At 35.9% G+C, this 15,958-nt stretch overlaps 1 protein-coding gene across 14 annotated transcripts in view; it reads right to left on the bottom strand.

Annotated features, from left to right (window-relative positions):
• Positions 1-15,958, bottom strand: part of LOC100619412 (contactin-4) — a 1,170,520-nt gene that overhangs the window by 669,709 nt on the left and 484,853 nt on the right. The window lies entirely within an intron of this gene.

Raw genomic sequence — 15,958 nt, 5'->3', positions numbered from 1 at the left:
ACACTGACTGATTAAAATACTAAGCTTTTTTCTTCTTTTTTTCCTGACAACTTCTCTATAATTTTCATGTCTCTTTCACGTTATTCACTAAACACCAGAGGCCTTCCAGATCTGCAGAATGCCCTCATCTTCTTATCTCATCACAGTCAATGATCACCTAGTTTAAACACTTCTGTTCCTTTGACATATGCTTGCACTTAAAAAAATCTTTATGTAATTTAATATTTCTTGTATAACACTTTCTGCAGGCAAAAGGAGGTGGAGAAAACACCATAACTCAAGTCTCTCTCCCATTCAAATTTAAAGCTGCCTTCAAATCACCTGGTGTTTTGTACGAATCAATTCAACCAAAGCACTCTGATTGAATGGATTTGCAGAACATCTAACTTTCTCAAAACATACCTTATATCATTTCTGAGGCTGAAAAGGATCTGCATTTGGGGCATAGGAGCCCCTTTTAGAATAGCCAACCAACAATGTGCTGAGAAAGTCACTAATAAAGACCCTAAAACAAAATAGGCAAGGTTAATGAAGATTTCAGTGGAAAATGATTTTGATACTGTGACCTGTTAATGCTGGAAAACATACATGAGGGATTTCCTAATCTACCATGCTGGCACACTCTGGGAATGCCTTGTTTTGGAGGATTGTGAACTAGTACCCCTCTGATTAACTTCAAAAGGCCAGATGGCCTCCGATGGAGAGGTGGGGGAACATGATGCTTATGAGCTTAACCATTTATGGAGAACACTTATGATATTAAAAAAAAAAAGGTTTCCAGTATTTACTCTTTCAGGGATGAGATGAAGATTTTCTGGTTAATGTACATTGGAGATAGCTAAAAATCAAAAGGCAATTTTTAGACTTCTTACTTTTTCAGAAAAAAAAAAAAGAACTTTTGTGACCTTAGAGTTTGTTAAAAGGTTTTTTAAAATAAAACTAAAGTCAGGGGAAGCTCTATCTTGGCTCTCCTTTCATGCTCCACATCCAGATTGGGTTTATTATCATCATTCCCTAAATGACCTTGTTTACCATTAATTTATTTTGGTTCCCTCATTTCTATCACCTGAAATAGATACCTTCCTCTTCTCTCTCTGAGTCCTAAACTCCTTTCTGAGAATTAACTGTGCAAGTGACCTCTTCATCCTCTGAATTCCTATAAATAATATCTATTTCATTTATTAAGCATGTATTAGTGAGAAATTATAAATTACAGTGGTATTATGTTGAATTCAGCGCCAGAAACACTATTGTTTATCTTTGTAACCCTAGCACATAGCACAGTACCTAACACAAAGGAATATCTCATTAGCCCACTTTTAAATCTAGAAATTTTGGAGCTGAAAGGAATCTCAAAGTTTATGTAGCTAAATTCCCTTCATTTTAAGACTGAGGAATAGAAAGGCAGGTCTAGAATTTCAGTCTTCTAACTCTTTGTTTAGGGATTTTTTTCCACTTGAGACCATGATGCTCCTCTTTCTCATTCCTTTCTCCTAATGTCTATAAGCTCACTGAGGGCAAAGATCATCTCCTTTATCTCTGTATTCCCCCAGAGTACTTAACATGAGGTCTTGTAGGTACTCAATGAATATGTAGCATTTGGGTAAAACTTGAGAAACTACTTTCAGAACTTACTGATAAGCTACGAATATAGGATTGCTTTGGAATATTCCAAGACAGATATCATGAAATATTCATTGGCAAGAAAAGGCAGGAATGACATGGAAGAGAGATGGCCTCTTAGTCAAAATAAATAAATTTGAATTCTCTCTTTTGACTCTAGAGAAGACAATCTTTCAGAGTTCAAGGCAAATTTCTAAGAGTCTAAATGCAGAAGAGATGATGACCTAAATGGTAAAGGGAGTTTCTTCACTGGGAATCCCCTACATACAACAATGGAATTACAGATGTGGACCAAACACTGACTGCCATTCCTTTACCTTAAACTCTAGTGGTGGGAGATGCCCTGTGGGCTCTTTGAAAACTCTTTCCTATTAGAGAAGCATCATATAAAGCATCTCATTAGGGAAGGATAAGTTTTAGAAAAGTAAATCTTGACATTGTTTTCTAATGTTATCAGATAAAGAGGAAGGGAAGAGGATACAATTATCTAGAACATACTCTGTGCCAGGCACTGTGTTAAAGGCTTCACAACTATTATTTTATTTGATCCTCCAAGCAACCTTGTGCTTGGTTATAGGTGCTGTTCTAATTTCCAGTTTTGTGGTTGAGGAAACTGAGGTAAACAGAAGTTAAGTGATTTCTTCATTCTCTCACAGGTATTAACTGAGGTCAGATTTGAACTACAGTCTTCCTAATTGTACTGCTTTGCTTCATCTGGAATATAGAAAGAAATTCAACAGCAATACAGGATCATAAAAATTAGATATGAGGATAAGAAAATGAACATTTAAATCATGGATGAATCAAGGCTGAGTCATTAGATGCTCCCTGCATTTACCAATTATTTCAAGGCAAATGATTGCCACGTCTATAAATTGCCCTAATTTCTTTTATTTCTTCACTGCCTTTTGGACATCTCAAATCACATGTCCCATAAGCATCTGAAACTCAACATGTTCCAAAGGAAAAAAAATCACCATCTTTCCCTCAAACCCTCTTTTCTTCCTTAAGACCTCTGCTATCCTTCCAGCCATGATTGATTCTTCACTCTCACTTGGCCCTACATCTATCATCAAATCTTTTGTTAATATTTAAACCTTCCCAACATTTCTTTACTCACAAAGCTAGCACCCTGGTGCACACTTTCATCACTTCTTTCTTACCTGCTAATATTGCAGTAACTTTTTAATGGGTTTCCTAGCTTGAAATATCTCCTCAATCCAATCCACCTTCCATTAAGCTTTTAAAGTGATTGTTCTTGAGTACATGTTTTATAATGTCACTTCAACACAGATGGAATAAACTCTATTGTTTCCCTATATCTTCCCCATTTCCCTATTTCTTCCAGGATTAAATAGAAAAAGTTGTCATGAAAAGTCCTTTACAAACTGAATGATTTCTATCTTTTCAGTCTTCTGAAATTTTATCCCCTTCTATGAACTCTATCATCCAAATAATTGGACCAACTTGCTCTTCATCACGTAGGGCTCACTGTGGGCATCTGTACCCCCTATGCCTAGAATATTCTCCATTTTTACCTCCAAAAATTCTAAATTTCCTGTTTAATTTATGATTCTATTCATTTTCAAGCCTTTACCTTCTGCCATAGAATCAATCATTAACTCTAAGGCAGAAGAACAGTGAGATCTGGGCAAATGGAATTAAAGGACTTGCCTAGGGTCACACAGCTAGGAAGACTAGGAAGTAAAATTTGATCTCAATTCCTTCTGAATCCACATCTGTTGCTCTATCAACTGTACAACCTACGTTAGGATTCATTTCAAATCCCATTTCTTCAAGGGGCCTTTCTGGATCTCACTTGCTATTAGTTTCTTCTTCCTGAGATTGTCTTCCGTTTACATTCTTTATATTTTGTATGTACTTAGTTAGTTAGTTAGTCAATGCCCGCGTTGGCCAGGACCACGAGAGATGGAAAGGAGTGCTTGGCAAACACGGCATGGGCAAAATGAACAACAATGGTCTACTACTACTCAGCAAATGCTCAGATTTCCAACTCACCATCACAAACACTGTGTTCAGAATGGAGAACAAATATAAAACAACTTGGATGCACCCAAGATCAAAACAGTGGCATCTCATTGACTACATCATTGTACGCCGGCGAGACATCCAGGATGTACAGATCTCCAGAGCCATGAGAGGAACTGAATGCTGGACAGACCACCGATTGGTTAGAGCGACTCTTCAAATGCGCATTGCGCCTCACCATCCAAAATGTGCACAGACAGTTCGTGCATTTTACAACGTGAGTCATCTTAGAGATCCATCTTATTTGCAAACATTCCAGTCCTGCCTGGATGACAAGCTGTCTGCCAAGGGACCACTCACTGGAAGCTCAACCGAGAAATGGAACCAGTTCAGAGACGCAATGAAGGAAACATCAAAGGCAGTCCTAGGCCCCAAACAATGCAACCACCAGGACTGGTTCGACTAGAACAACACTGCTATTGAAGACCTGTTGAGCAAAAAGAACAAAGCATTTATGGAGTGGCAAAATAACCCAAACTCTGCATAAAAAGGACAGATTCAAGTCTCTCCAAGCCACGGCACAGTGTGAGATCAGGAAGATGCAAAACCGATGGTGGGAAAAAAAGGCAGAAGAAATCCAGTGGTTTGCTGATATGAAAAACTACAAACAATTTTTCAGTGCCCTCAAGACTGTTTATGGGCCATTAAAACCCACCACCACTCCCTTGCTATCCTCTGACTTTCATAAAAGATAAAAAAGGCATCAGCAACAGGTGGAAAGAACACTTCAGTCAGCTTCTCAACCGACCCTCTTCAGTCAACCAAAGCGCCCTTGACCAGATCCCCCAAAACCTCTCCATTGAACAACTTGACGTCCCTCCTTCAATAGAGGAAGTCCAAAAAGCCATTAAACAAATGAGTGCAGGCAAGGCACCCGGTAAAGACGGGATCCCAACCGAGGTGTACAAGGCCTTAAATGGAAAGGCTCTCCAGGCATTCCACATAGTGCTGACCAGCATATGGGAAGAGGAAGACATGCCCCCAGAAGTCAGAGATGCCTCTATCGTAGCCCTATACAAGAACAAAGGCTCACGAGCAGCCTGTGACAACTACAGAGGCATCTCACTACTCTCCACTGCCGGAAAGATCCTCGCCCGTGTTATACTCAACAGACTCCTGTCATCTGTTTCAGAGCAGAACCTGCCTGAATCACAATGTGGCTTCTGACCAGATCGCAACACCATCGACATGGTCTTCACAGTGAGGCAAATACAGGAAAAATGCCTTGAGCAGAACCTGAGTCTCTACATTGTCTTCATAGACCTGACGAAGGCGTTCGACATAGTGAACAGGGATGCATTGTGGGTGATCCTCAGCAAGCTCGGTTGCCCAGCAAAATTCGTCAAACTGATCCAGCTCTTTCATGTCGACATGACAGGGGAAGTCCTATCTGGTGGAGAGACTTCTGTTCGCTTCAACATCTCCAATGGCGTGAAACAAGGCTGTGTCCTCGCTCCAGTACTATTCAACCTATTTTTCACCCAAATATTACGACATGCTGTGATGGATCTAAATCTGGGCATCTACATCAAATACCGACTAGATGGCTCACTATTTGACCTTTGCCGCCTGACTGCAAAAACAAAGACAACAGAGAGACTCATCCTGGAAGCTCTCTTTGCAGATGACTGTGCTCTCATGGCCCACCAAGAAAATCATCTTCAAACCATTGTGGACAGGTTCTCCACCGCAACAAACTGTTTGGCCTGACTATCAGCCTCAGCAAAACAGAGGTGCTGTTCCAACCTGCACCAGGGAGGCCAACGAACCAGCCATGCATTACAGTCGAGGGCACACAGCTTTCTAATGTCAACACTTTCAAGTACCTGGGCAGCACCATCGCCAACGACAGGTCCCCTCCACGAGATTAATACCGGGATGTTATTTGTAACTCTCAAAAATTATATTCACTATTATACTAATTAGAAGAATCATTCACAGGAACAGATTAGGGTAATAAGTGATATAACATGATATGCAAAAAAAGAAAAAGGGAGGGGGGAATCGAACATGGCACCAAGTGATACTTGAAGAAATAAAATAAATAGAATAAACTTTATCACACAAATATACACATGAGAAGGGGAGGGGAAGAATAATCTTATAAGAAGGAGAGGAATGGAGTGCTAATAGGTAATACTTAAACCTTATTCTCATTGAAATCAACTCTGAGAGGGAAGAGCATCTAGATCCATTAGGGTCTTGAATTCTTTCTTATCCTACAGGGAAAGTGAGAAGGAAAAACTAAATGGGGATAAAGGGAATGGAGTACAAAAAGGGAGGGAAAGAGAGGGGGAAGGAAATTAGCAGATCCTAAAAATACAAGAAGGGAACAAAAAAGGGAGGGGCCATGAAGGGAAGCATATTAAGGGAGGGGACTAGGACAATTGATTAAAAGTGTATTACTGATTTAAAAGGATATAGCAAACCTTGCTACCTTGGAACATTATCTTAAGGTTATTCCCCATTTAAACAATGGGGAAAAACTTGGTCAGGAATATATTGGGAACTCTAACCTTACTCCACCCATATTTAGGCTTACCTTAAGGGAAAGTAAAGTTGTAAAACTTCTTACTGAACAATGAAAAAGTCCCCAACACATACTTATAGTGAGGCCAAGCCCTTAAGCTAGGTTTATTTTTAAATCTAATACAAAAGGGTGCTAAGTACTTATGAAGGTCAAATTAATCACTAAAAGGGCAAGCTTAGCAAAGAGATGTGAATTACTCAGAAGTTTTAGTCTATCCAGAGAAGGTGATAACAAGATGTGAATTAAGAATGGTCAGTCCTTTGGAAAACATCTATTGTGATTGGTAGATGTGAAAATTTAGGGGAGGTGACATAGGAGAAAATTCTCTTTAAAAGGAGGTCAGGAACTAAGAGCTGGAGTCTCTCAAGAATTCGGATCAATTAGCTCAGGTGCTGAACTGGAGGGTCTCTCTGAACACTAGAGTTTTGCTTGGGACAATCTTGTGGTGAGTGATTAAAGACTAACTTAGTTTCTCTCTTAAAGAGAAAGGCCTAGGCCATTGGCCTAGGCCCTAGCCTTTTGCTATTATTTCCTCTTACTCTGTCTTTCTCCCTTCCCTTAATTCCTTCATTTATATTAATTAAAATCTCCATAAAACCCAACTGACTTGTGTATTTCATGTTTGGGAATAAAGAGTTAAATAAATTGTACAAAAAAATCAAGCCATTCTACAACTTTTAAATGGGCAAGAGACATGAATAGGCAATTTTCAGTTAAAGAAATCAAAACTATTAATAAGCACATGAAAAAGTGCTCTAAATCTCTAATAATCAGAGAAATTAAAATCAAAACAACTCTGAGGTATTACCTCACACCTAGCAGATTGGCTAACATGACAGCAATAGAAAGTAATTAATGCTGGAGGGAATGTGGCAAAGTAGGGACATTAATTCATTGCTGGTGGAGTTGTGAATTGATCCAACCATTCAGGAGGGCAATTTGGAACTATGCCCAAATGGCGATAAAAGTCTGTCTGCCCTTTAATCCAGGCATAGCACTGCTGGGTTTGTACCCCAAAGAGATGATAAGGAAAAAGACTTATACAAGAATAGTAAAAGAATATTAATAGCTGCTCTCTTTGTGGTGGCAAAAAAATTGGAAAATGAGGGGATGCCCATCAATTGGAGAATGGCTGAACAAATTGTGGTATATGTTGGTGATGGAATACTATTGTGCTCAAAGGAATAATAAAGTGGAGGAATTCCATGGAGACTGGAACAACCTCCAGGAGTTGATGCAGAGCGAAAGGAGCAGAACAAGGAGAACACAGATACACTGTGGTACAATTGAATAATGGACTTCTCCATTAGTGGCAATGCAGTGATCATGAACACCTTGGAGGAATATATGAGAAAATCCACTATCCACATTCAGAGGAAAAACTGTGGGAGTAAAAACACCAAAAAAAAAAAAAAAACAATTGCTTGATTACATGGGTTGAGGTGGATATGATTGGGGAGTATAGACCTAAATGAACATCCTAATGCAAACATCAAGAACAGATGTAATACCCAGTGGAAATACGTGTCAGCTGTGGGAAGGGCGGGTGGAGGGGAAGGAGTTATAGAATATGATTATTATAACCAAGCAATAATGTTTGAAATTGACCAAATTGAAAAAAAAAGTCACTTGTGATTTTATATTAGGACTAGAAAGACCAATGTTGGCTGAAGTTTCTTGAAGATCTATCAGCATGTTGTGGTGCAAAGAGACCTGGATTTAGATTCAGAAGGCTAGGTTTGGGCAAAGGGAAGATGGTGGATTGAAGAGAGTAATGGGGCTGAACTCTCAACAATCCCCTCCGAAAAAAACTTAAAATAATTCCTCAAAGTAAATTTTAGAAAAGTCAAAATCATAAAAGGTAAGGGGAGGGATTTTTCTGGACCAAGAAAATGTGTGAGGTTGGCAGGGGACATCTTTGAAACTGCAGTGGATCAGCTTGAAGAACTCTCAGTCCAGAGATGTTAAAGGCGTTAGACAACTGATCAGCAAGATATTACAGGGGTTCTTTTGCTAATAATACTGGGTATAGTAACTCTATTGCCCATTTATAATTCTAGGAAGCACTTCCAGGGCAGAAAGGAGCATTGGTGGTTGGTCACCAGTTTGGAAGAAATGATGAGTACTTGTGTTAGGAGCAGGGGCCAAGGTCCCTTCCTGGGTAAAGACCAGAGTATAGACCAGGAGATCAGTGACCATACCTTTTGTCCCCTGGATAACAGGTTGGAAGAGGCAAAAATGACAGACCCCTAACTATTGAATTACTGAACATGGTGGCATAAAGAAGATAAAATTCTATTTCTGTGTCAAGTAAGACTAAGACATCTTCATGAATTCAAATCTGGTCTTTGACGCTTATTAGTGGTGTGACTCTGAGCTTTATCTCGGATTGACTTGTAGGTGGCTAGGAGACTGAGTGGATGGAACAGTGGTCCTGGAGTCAGAAAGACCTGAGTTCAAATCCAGCCTGAAACACTTAGTAGTCATGTGAAGATGGGCAAGTCATTTTACCTTTGTTTGCATCAGTCCATGGGAGATGGACATAACCCACTCTAGTAGCTTGGTAAGAAAACTCCATGGACAGCATTGGCATGTTATGGTCATTGGGGTCACAAGGTATCAGATACAATTTAATGACTGAACAAGAACTATTGTACTATACGGAATGAGGAGAGGGTGGTTTCAGATAAAAACATGGCAAGAGAAGAACTAGTAGAACATTCATTATGTCTAGCAATGGCAATGTTGTAAGGATGATCAGCTGTGAAAGATCTGGCTACTTTGATCAATAAAGTGATACTAGACAATCCCAAAGGCGCCATGTTGAAAAATGCTATTCATCTTTAAAACGGAATTGATAAACCCCGAACACAAACTGGAGTATAATTTTCTCACTTTATTTGTCTTGCTTTTAAAAAGCATGACTAATATAGAAATATGCTTTGCTTGACTTTATACATATAATGGATTTTATTTTGTTTCCCAGTGGGTTGGGGAGGGAATGGGTGGGAAGGAAAAAATGTTGAACTCAAAATTTAAAATTTAAAAAAAGTTTTAAAATGTGATAATATGAATAAGTAATAAGGTAAAAACTAAATATTAAAATTTTTAAAAAGAAGTTTGGGTTATCTTCTACTTACATGAGCTGTATCTTCCTGGACAAAGCATTTAAAATCTCTAAGCTTCAGATTCCTCTTTCATAAAATGATTAATTTGTAAAAGTGAATTTCTAGCTCTCAATCTATGATCTTATTTTAACTTAAGAGTTCTTACAGGATGCTGTTTGATTTAAGAAACTATCTCCAAATGATTCATTATGTATTCCAGAAAGGCTCCAAATTAGATTGTGCTGAACTTGTTTTTGGTATCATGTAAAAATGTGTTACCTTGCCAATAGTGTTACTAGCAGGAGTATGATAATATATATTTAACAACCAGCTCTCTGGAGGCAGGGGTGTGTGTATATGTGTGTGTATTTATACCCACACATGTTTACAAAAACTTTTTACATTGTTGTTATTTTCCCCCATCGTATTCTTAAGACTGATAATAGAAAAAAAAACTCAAATCAAGTGGTGATCTATATTTAATAATCAGTTTTCTGGAAGGAAAATGCATATATACATGCACACATATACATACATTTTTGTCCACTTTTAAGTTAAATGTACAGTACTATTGTTATACCTATAGTATTTTTAAGTCTCACTAATAATAAATAGACAATTTGTATTGTTTGCCAATGTTTAAGCTGTAATTCTTACACTGATTATTTAATAACACTCTAAGCCAGGTAGGCATAAGCAAACCTCAGCACATCTTTGGTTACAAGTCAGATTTATTCTTATTTTTTAAATATGATGATTATTTAATGAATTCACTAAATTAGTAGACATTCTTGATCAGATAATATCCCCTTTGAGTTGATAAAGCATTGTTTAGAGAGCCAGTCTCAAAGACAGGAAAACATGTTCAAGTACTTCCTCAAATTGCCTAACTGTGTGACCCTGGGCAAATTATTTAACCTTTCCCTGTTTTAAGTAATTCTTTTAAGAATAGAAGTTGCAGAGAAAGTCCTGACCTATTCTGATAGTTTTCTCATTTAGGTGTTCCTTATATGAATAAAACCTTAAGATCAGTCCTTACTATTTCCTAAATGATTTATGGTGGTCATAAATGAATTAAATATTTTATGAAACAAAAGATACTATTTTCATCTCTGATAGAGAATAGTACTCTACTCTTCTTTGGAACAGTCATAGGAATAGTTCTAGATTGAAATTTAAAAGATCTTCTGGCTCTGACTAATTATAATATTGACAATGTTCTTTCATCTCGATATTTCAACTTAAATGATTAGGGTAATAATGATAATTTTTATAATGTTTTACAAAGTCTTCATAATATATTTTATTTAAATATTTTATAATTATAGGAACCATAGAAATTATGATTTAATGCAGTTAGAAAAGTTAAGGGCAATTTTGTCAACAATAAATAAATGAGAAATATAAAATTTGCCCAAACTAACTACTTATATGAACAGTAAAAAGTTTCTCTTAGTCAGTCAGTCAATAAATATACCTTTATTAAGTGCTAACTGCCAGGGACTATGTACAAAATTCTTTGAAAACAAAGAAAAGGATAGCTCTCCGCTCAATGATCTCATATTCTAGATAATGCTAATCATATGAAATAGAATAGTCATTTAAGTATGCATTTTTTTTAATCATAAAAGCATCCAGGTCCCAATCACAGTATAAATTGTTCAACTGTGATGCTTGGAAAATTCAGGCATTCTGCAAGATTTACATGATTTTCTGTGTGTATATGTGAGTACGTGTTTGAGTTTTCATTCATTGGGTTTAATTTTGTGAACTACCATGAATCTTTTTAGAAGCTGATAGGGCATAAGTCCATTGAAACTAAATAATTTGTAAAGCTTCCTTCTGTAGGAAACACTTTTATTCCAAAAAACGTAAAATGAAAGTATGCAGGATAACAGTGTCAGAGAAGTATTGGTAGAAAGAAAGGAGCAAATTATTGCAGTTAAATATGGGAACTTCAGTTGTCTTCACAATTCACATCATCTATGAGATCATTATTCAACCTTCCCATTCCTATTTGACATGACTGAAAAGAATTAGATTTTCTATTCATCAGGCAAAGCCTTGTTCTAGATAAGCAATTCTTAAAGTTCGGTAGAGGAATAAATACTGGTCTTTGATTTTCTTTTGAGGGTCTTCAAGTTAAAACCTCTTTAATAATATTTTCTGAATGGATAATTTCTAATATGATAAATACTGACATAAAACATCATGGAAAAAACTTCTTCAAGTGTTATTCAACAATGCTTAAGAATATAAAGGAGTCTTGAGATCATTGGCTTAGGAAAACTGGAATATACATCTATCTATATACTTGCATATAAATTCACTTGAAATTTTTGAAGGTATAGGACTTTTGTGATCCTTTTTTTTCAGAGTGACATAACTTCTATATGTTGTCCATTTGAAAAAAAATGGGTCACATACTGTGACATTTTTGACATGAGTCATAAATGGCATGTGTGAACACTATAATTAGACTAGTAACTGAGTGCTTTGGCAGCTGGAAATGAGATTGCATTAAAACCATTTTTTTGACAAGAAATGAAGTCTCGGGTCTTGTGTAATAGAAAATAGATGATTTCATTTCCTCCCATCAATGTAACATTTGGGATGAGTATAGTTGACTGTTTCTTGTCAGTAGAATTAATAACCAATAAATGCTTCTTTGTTTACTTAATCAATGATTTTTGGTCATGTGGAATATTAAAAATAAACAGATTTTAAATAAAAGTTCATGCCCAAACCACATAGTTGATAACCAAAATAGACATTGAAATGTACAAAGATTGGGGGCAGCTGAATGGCTCAGTGGATGGAAGGTCAGACCCAGAGACAAGAATTCTTTGGTTCAAATCTGGTCTCACACACTTTCCAACTTTATTACCCTGAGCAAGTTGCTTGCCCCCTATTGCCTAGCCATTAGTGCTCTTCTGCCTTGGAACCAATGCATAGTATTGATTCAAAGATGGAAAGTAAGGGGTTAAAAAAAAAGAAATCTACAAAGATTTCTACAAATACAAAGATGTATTTAGGATGACCAGTTACAATGGTGACATGTGCTACCCCATGCAATGTCAGAGGAAGCCATTAACAAGCCAGTAACCTCAAAACCCCCATCGGAAATGAATGGAGGCATTTCTCTCCCCCTCTTCTTGTTCCTTTTCACAATTCCATCACCACTGTAACACGAGAACCCAGTAACATCTTTAATTTTTAATTCCATCCATCATGTTATGTAAAGAAGATGATGTTTTGACTACACTGATATCGAAACTCCCTTTTTGATGTGAATAATTCTCATTGATCTCACCAAGAAACATCCAGGCACAGGGCAAGAATAGCACAAACATTTGACCCATATTAATTAATTTATTTATCTACACACTTTGAAATCATTCTGGGTGACCCCAATATATTCTGAAGATAATATTAATGAGTATACATAAAGTGCCAAACATCTAACCACAAAGTGAAGGACTCTTAACATGTCTATTTGCTTTTTTTTAATATTTTAGAAGAAAAATGCAGTCCAAGATAGTTGTCTATTTTCTTTTAGAAGATTCACCTGCAATAATTACTTTGGGGAGCTTAGTGAGGCTATTCCATATTTGGATAGCTTCATTTAGTGTTAGTTTAGGGCATCAAAACTGCATATAAAAATTTAATTCTCTAGTGTTTCCATCAGATAGCCTATTACAAAGACCTTGCATACTTCATGATTTTGGTCTTTCTCATAACACAATCTGAACAGATTTTCTGAGATACTTTCAGTAATCAAAAACTTCCTAATAATAACTACATCCTATTGTATTTACTATAGTTAATGGTACATCCTATTTTAGGTGAAATATCTTCAAATGAAAAATCCAAAAATATATCAGGGATTTGACTTAGTTTTATTTTAATAAATCATAAAACCATGGAATTTTATGGCTGAAACGCATTCTAGAATGGACTCCCTCTTTTTAAAGATAAGGAAACTGAGCTAAATATTTAACCACCAAATTTAGTATTTCCATCCTTACTACTCTGTCAGAAACCAGACAGCACCATTTCCATTTTACTTAGGTCTTTGATAAAAGCCAAATAAAGGATTCTTATTAAAGAGTTATTTAATTTTTTTCTTTAATAAAGAGTTCTTTTTATGGTCTGATTGCCAAGAGCGATGTCATGTTAATGTTATTAATCCTCAGTCTCATTAAATTCAAGATTGAGGATCATGACTATCGACTTTCTAAAATTATATCTTAGGATTCAGTAAGCAAATATTATAAGAGGTGGGGGAACTTACTCATTCTCATTTTGTTCCACTGAAGTGGGAAAGAAGATGAAGAATCAACTGAACTTTCTGAGTCAGACTTGCACCCTAACTTGGAGAGGAAGCCACTAAGATGAGCATATTATATAAAAACAAAAAATAAGTATTATATGATTACAAAGTATGTTATTTATATTTCAGATCAATTAAAATGCAATTGTTTTAAACACAAAAACTAGTATTAGTTTTTCAAAGATGGATTATGAAACAGATCTTGTTAGAGAGACTCTATACTGAGTGTACATATACAGTCAAGAATCATTTCTCTCTGCTGACCCATTTCACTTTGTAACAAAGAAAGACTCTGTTGATAGATTTATGGCTGGAAATTTCAATGATATTTTTTCAATTTCAATTTCAAATGCTTTTTGAAAAGTATCAGTAAAAAAAAAAAAAACAAATAAAACAACAAAAAAGCGTGTTGTTTTCCAAAGGGCAACTAAGAGATGCATAGAGTATCATCTGAGTTCAAATATTATCAGTAGAGAATTGTACAGGTTAAGTGACATAAATGATATCAGCAGAGATATGTATTGCTAAATGGGAAAATGGGCTGATCACATACTGGGTTCACAGGATATACATTTATACTCATTATATATCCAGAGGAAGGCAATAGCTTATTCACTGGCTTTAACTCAATTGTAAGATTTATGGAAGAAAATGGAAAAGATTTGCCTACATTCAGCAAGATGATGGTTTGAGATTTATTTCTTTGTGGTAAGTATCTATATCTAAGGGATCAGAGAACCATCAACACATTCAGATAAATATACAGATTGAGAAGAGAGAATTTGTGCAATAAAATTATTTAGCAAAATTCATTTAGAATAAATAACTTGGTTTTCTCATTTACTTTATTGATACTGAACTAGCCAAGTAGAAAAAAATAGATTATAAACATTTTAACTCTTTTATAAAGGAAAATACTCTTGGTTTTTGTTCTTTTGTCAGTCTGGAACAGTGGAAAGAGCAATGAACTTGGTGTCATAGAACTTGAGTTTGAATCCTGGACTCTTCAATTAATTACTATACCTGTGACCTTAGGCATTCCACTTAACACTTTTCTCACTCAATTTCCTCTTTAGAAAATGATGGAATTTGTTTAGGAGACCTCTAAACTGTTAAATTCCATCCTGGACTGAGTTTTATGATCCTCTTATCCTCTTATTATCTATATTAACCCAATTTTGAGTTTAAAGAGTCAAAGGAAGTAGAGTTATTGAATCGATTCTTTGATGAGGAAGTAGGGCAAAGAGGAGAGGGCACTGAATGGTCTAAGATTCAGGATGATGACTTAGATGCTATGTGAATCTGGGCAAGTCAAAATACCTCTCTGTTCTTTATTTACTCATCTATAAAATGTGGGGATTGGCCTTTCAGTTCCCTAATAACTCTAAATCTATCTCTCTGATTTTATGAGATGCAGAGGCTTAATGGATAATGCAAATTTTTGCATAAATAAGCAACCAATTCTAAGTTATAAAGGAATCAGATCTGGTAATATAACATTTAAAAAATTAAAAACTTAACTCATTGTATATTCATTAATTAAGTGTGCTATGAATAGCATGGAGGTCAATGTGATGAAAAAAATTAAAAAAATAAGAGTATTTGCTCTTTGTAAGTTTAACTTCAGATGAAAGAAAATAAAGCCCTGATTTAGGGTATTTTGCCTGCTTAGGGAATGGACTTTTTCCTTCACACATCAGACAAGTGATTTAATCATAAAATCTATTTTAGGAATAATTAAGAACTCCCCTTTAGGGAGTGGTAAAGTATTTGATGTGGTCATCTGAGGAAGGTTATGTCTTGAGTGCAATGTTTCAGGGATATTTAACCTTTTTGGTGGGAAAGAGAAAATGATTAGCTCTATTTCACTTACTACTAATACAAGATCACCTAAAATTAATTAAAAACCAAGACTGTATGTGCCTGGTTCATATTCTGAACTCATTAGTTCTTTCTGTGGAATTAAGCTCATGATTACATATGTCCAGTTAGGCGTAAGATTTTTTAAAAAAATTCTTAAGTCATTAAACTACTACAAAATATTACAGCTTCCAGGATTTTTTCACAAGTTCTGAAATTGGTGAACATTAGTAATTTTCTTCATTTTTTTCTTAAAATACTTTCTCAGGATAATGTGAAGACTTTCCTTTAAGAATGAGAATATATTTGAACACTCATTTAGATACTGAGTTAAAGACAACCACCAAATAATCACTGTCAAAATTTAGGTTTTAGGTCCGATTGCTGAGTTCATAGACTTGACTAGTGGAAATATGTATATGAATGAAAGTTCTCTTTTATGGACATTGATTTCAC

This window comes from Monodelphis domestica, chromosome 7, assembly GCF_027887165.1.
Source record: "Monodelphis domestica isolate mMonDom1 chromosome 7, mMonDom1.pri, whole genome shotgun sequence".
Lineage (NCBI taxonomy): Eukaryota > Metazoa > Chordata > Mammalia > Didelphimorphia > Didelphidae > Monodelphis > Monodelphis domestica.
This window is presented reverse-complemented; position numbering and strand designations above follow the sequence as displayed.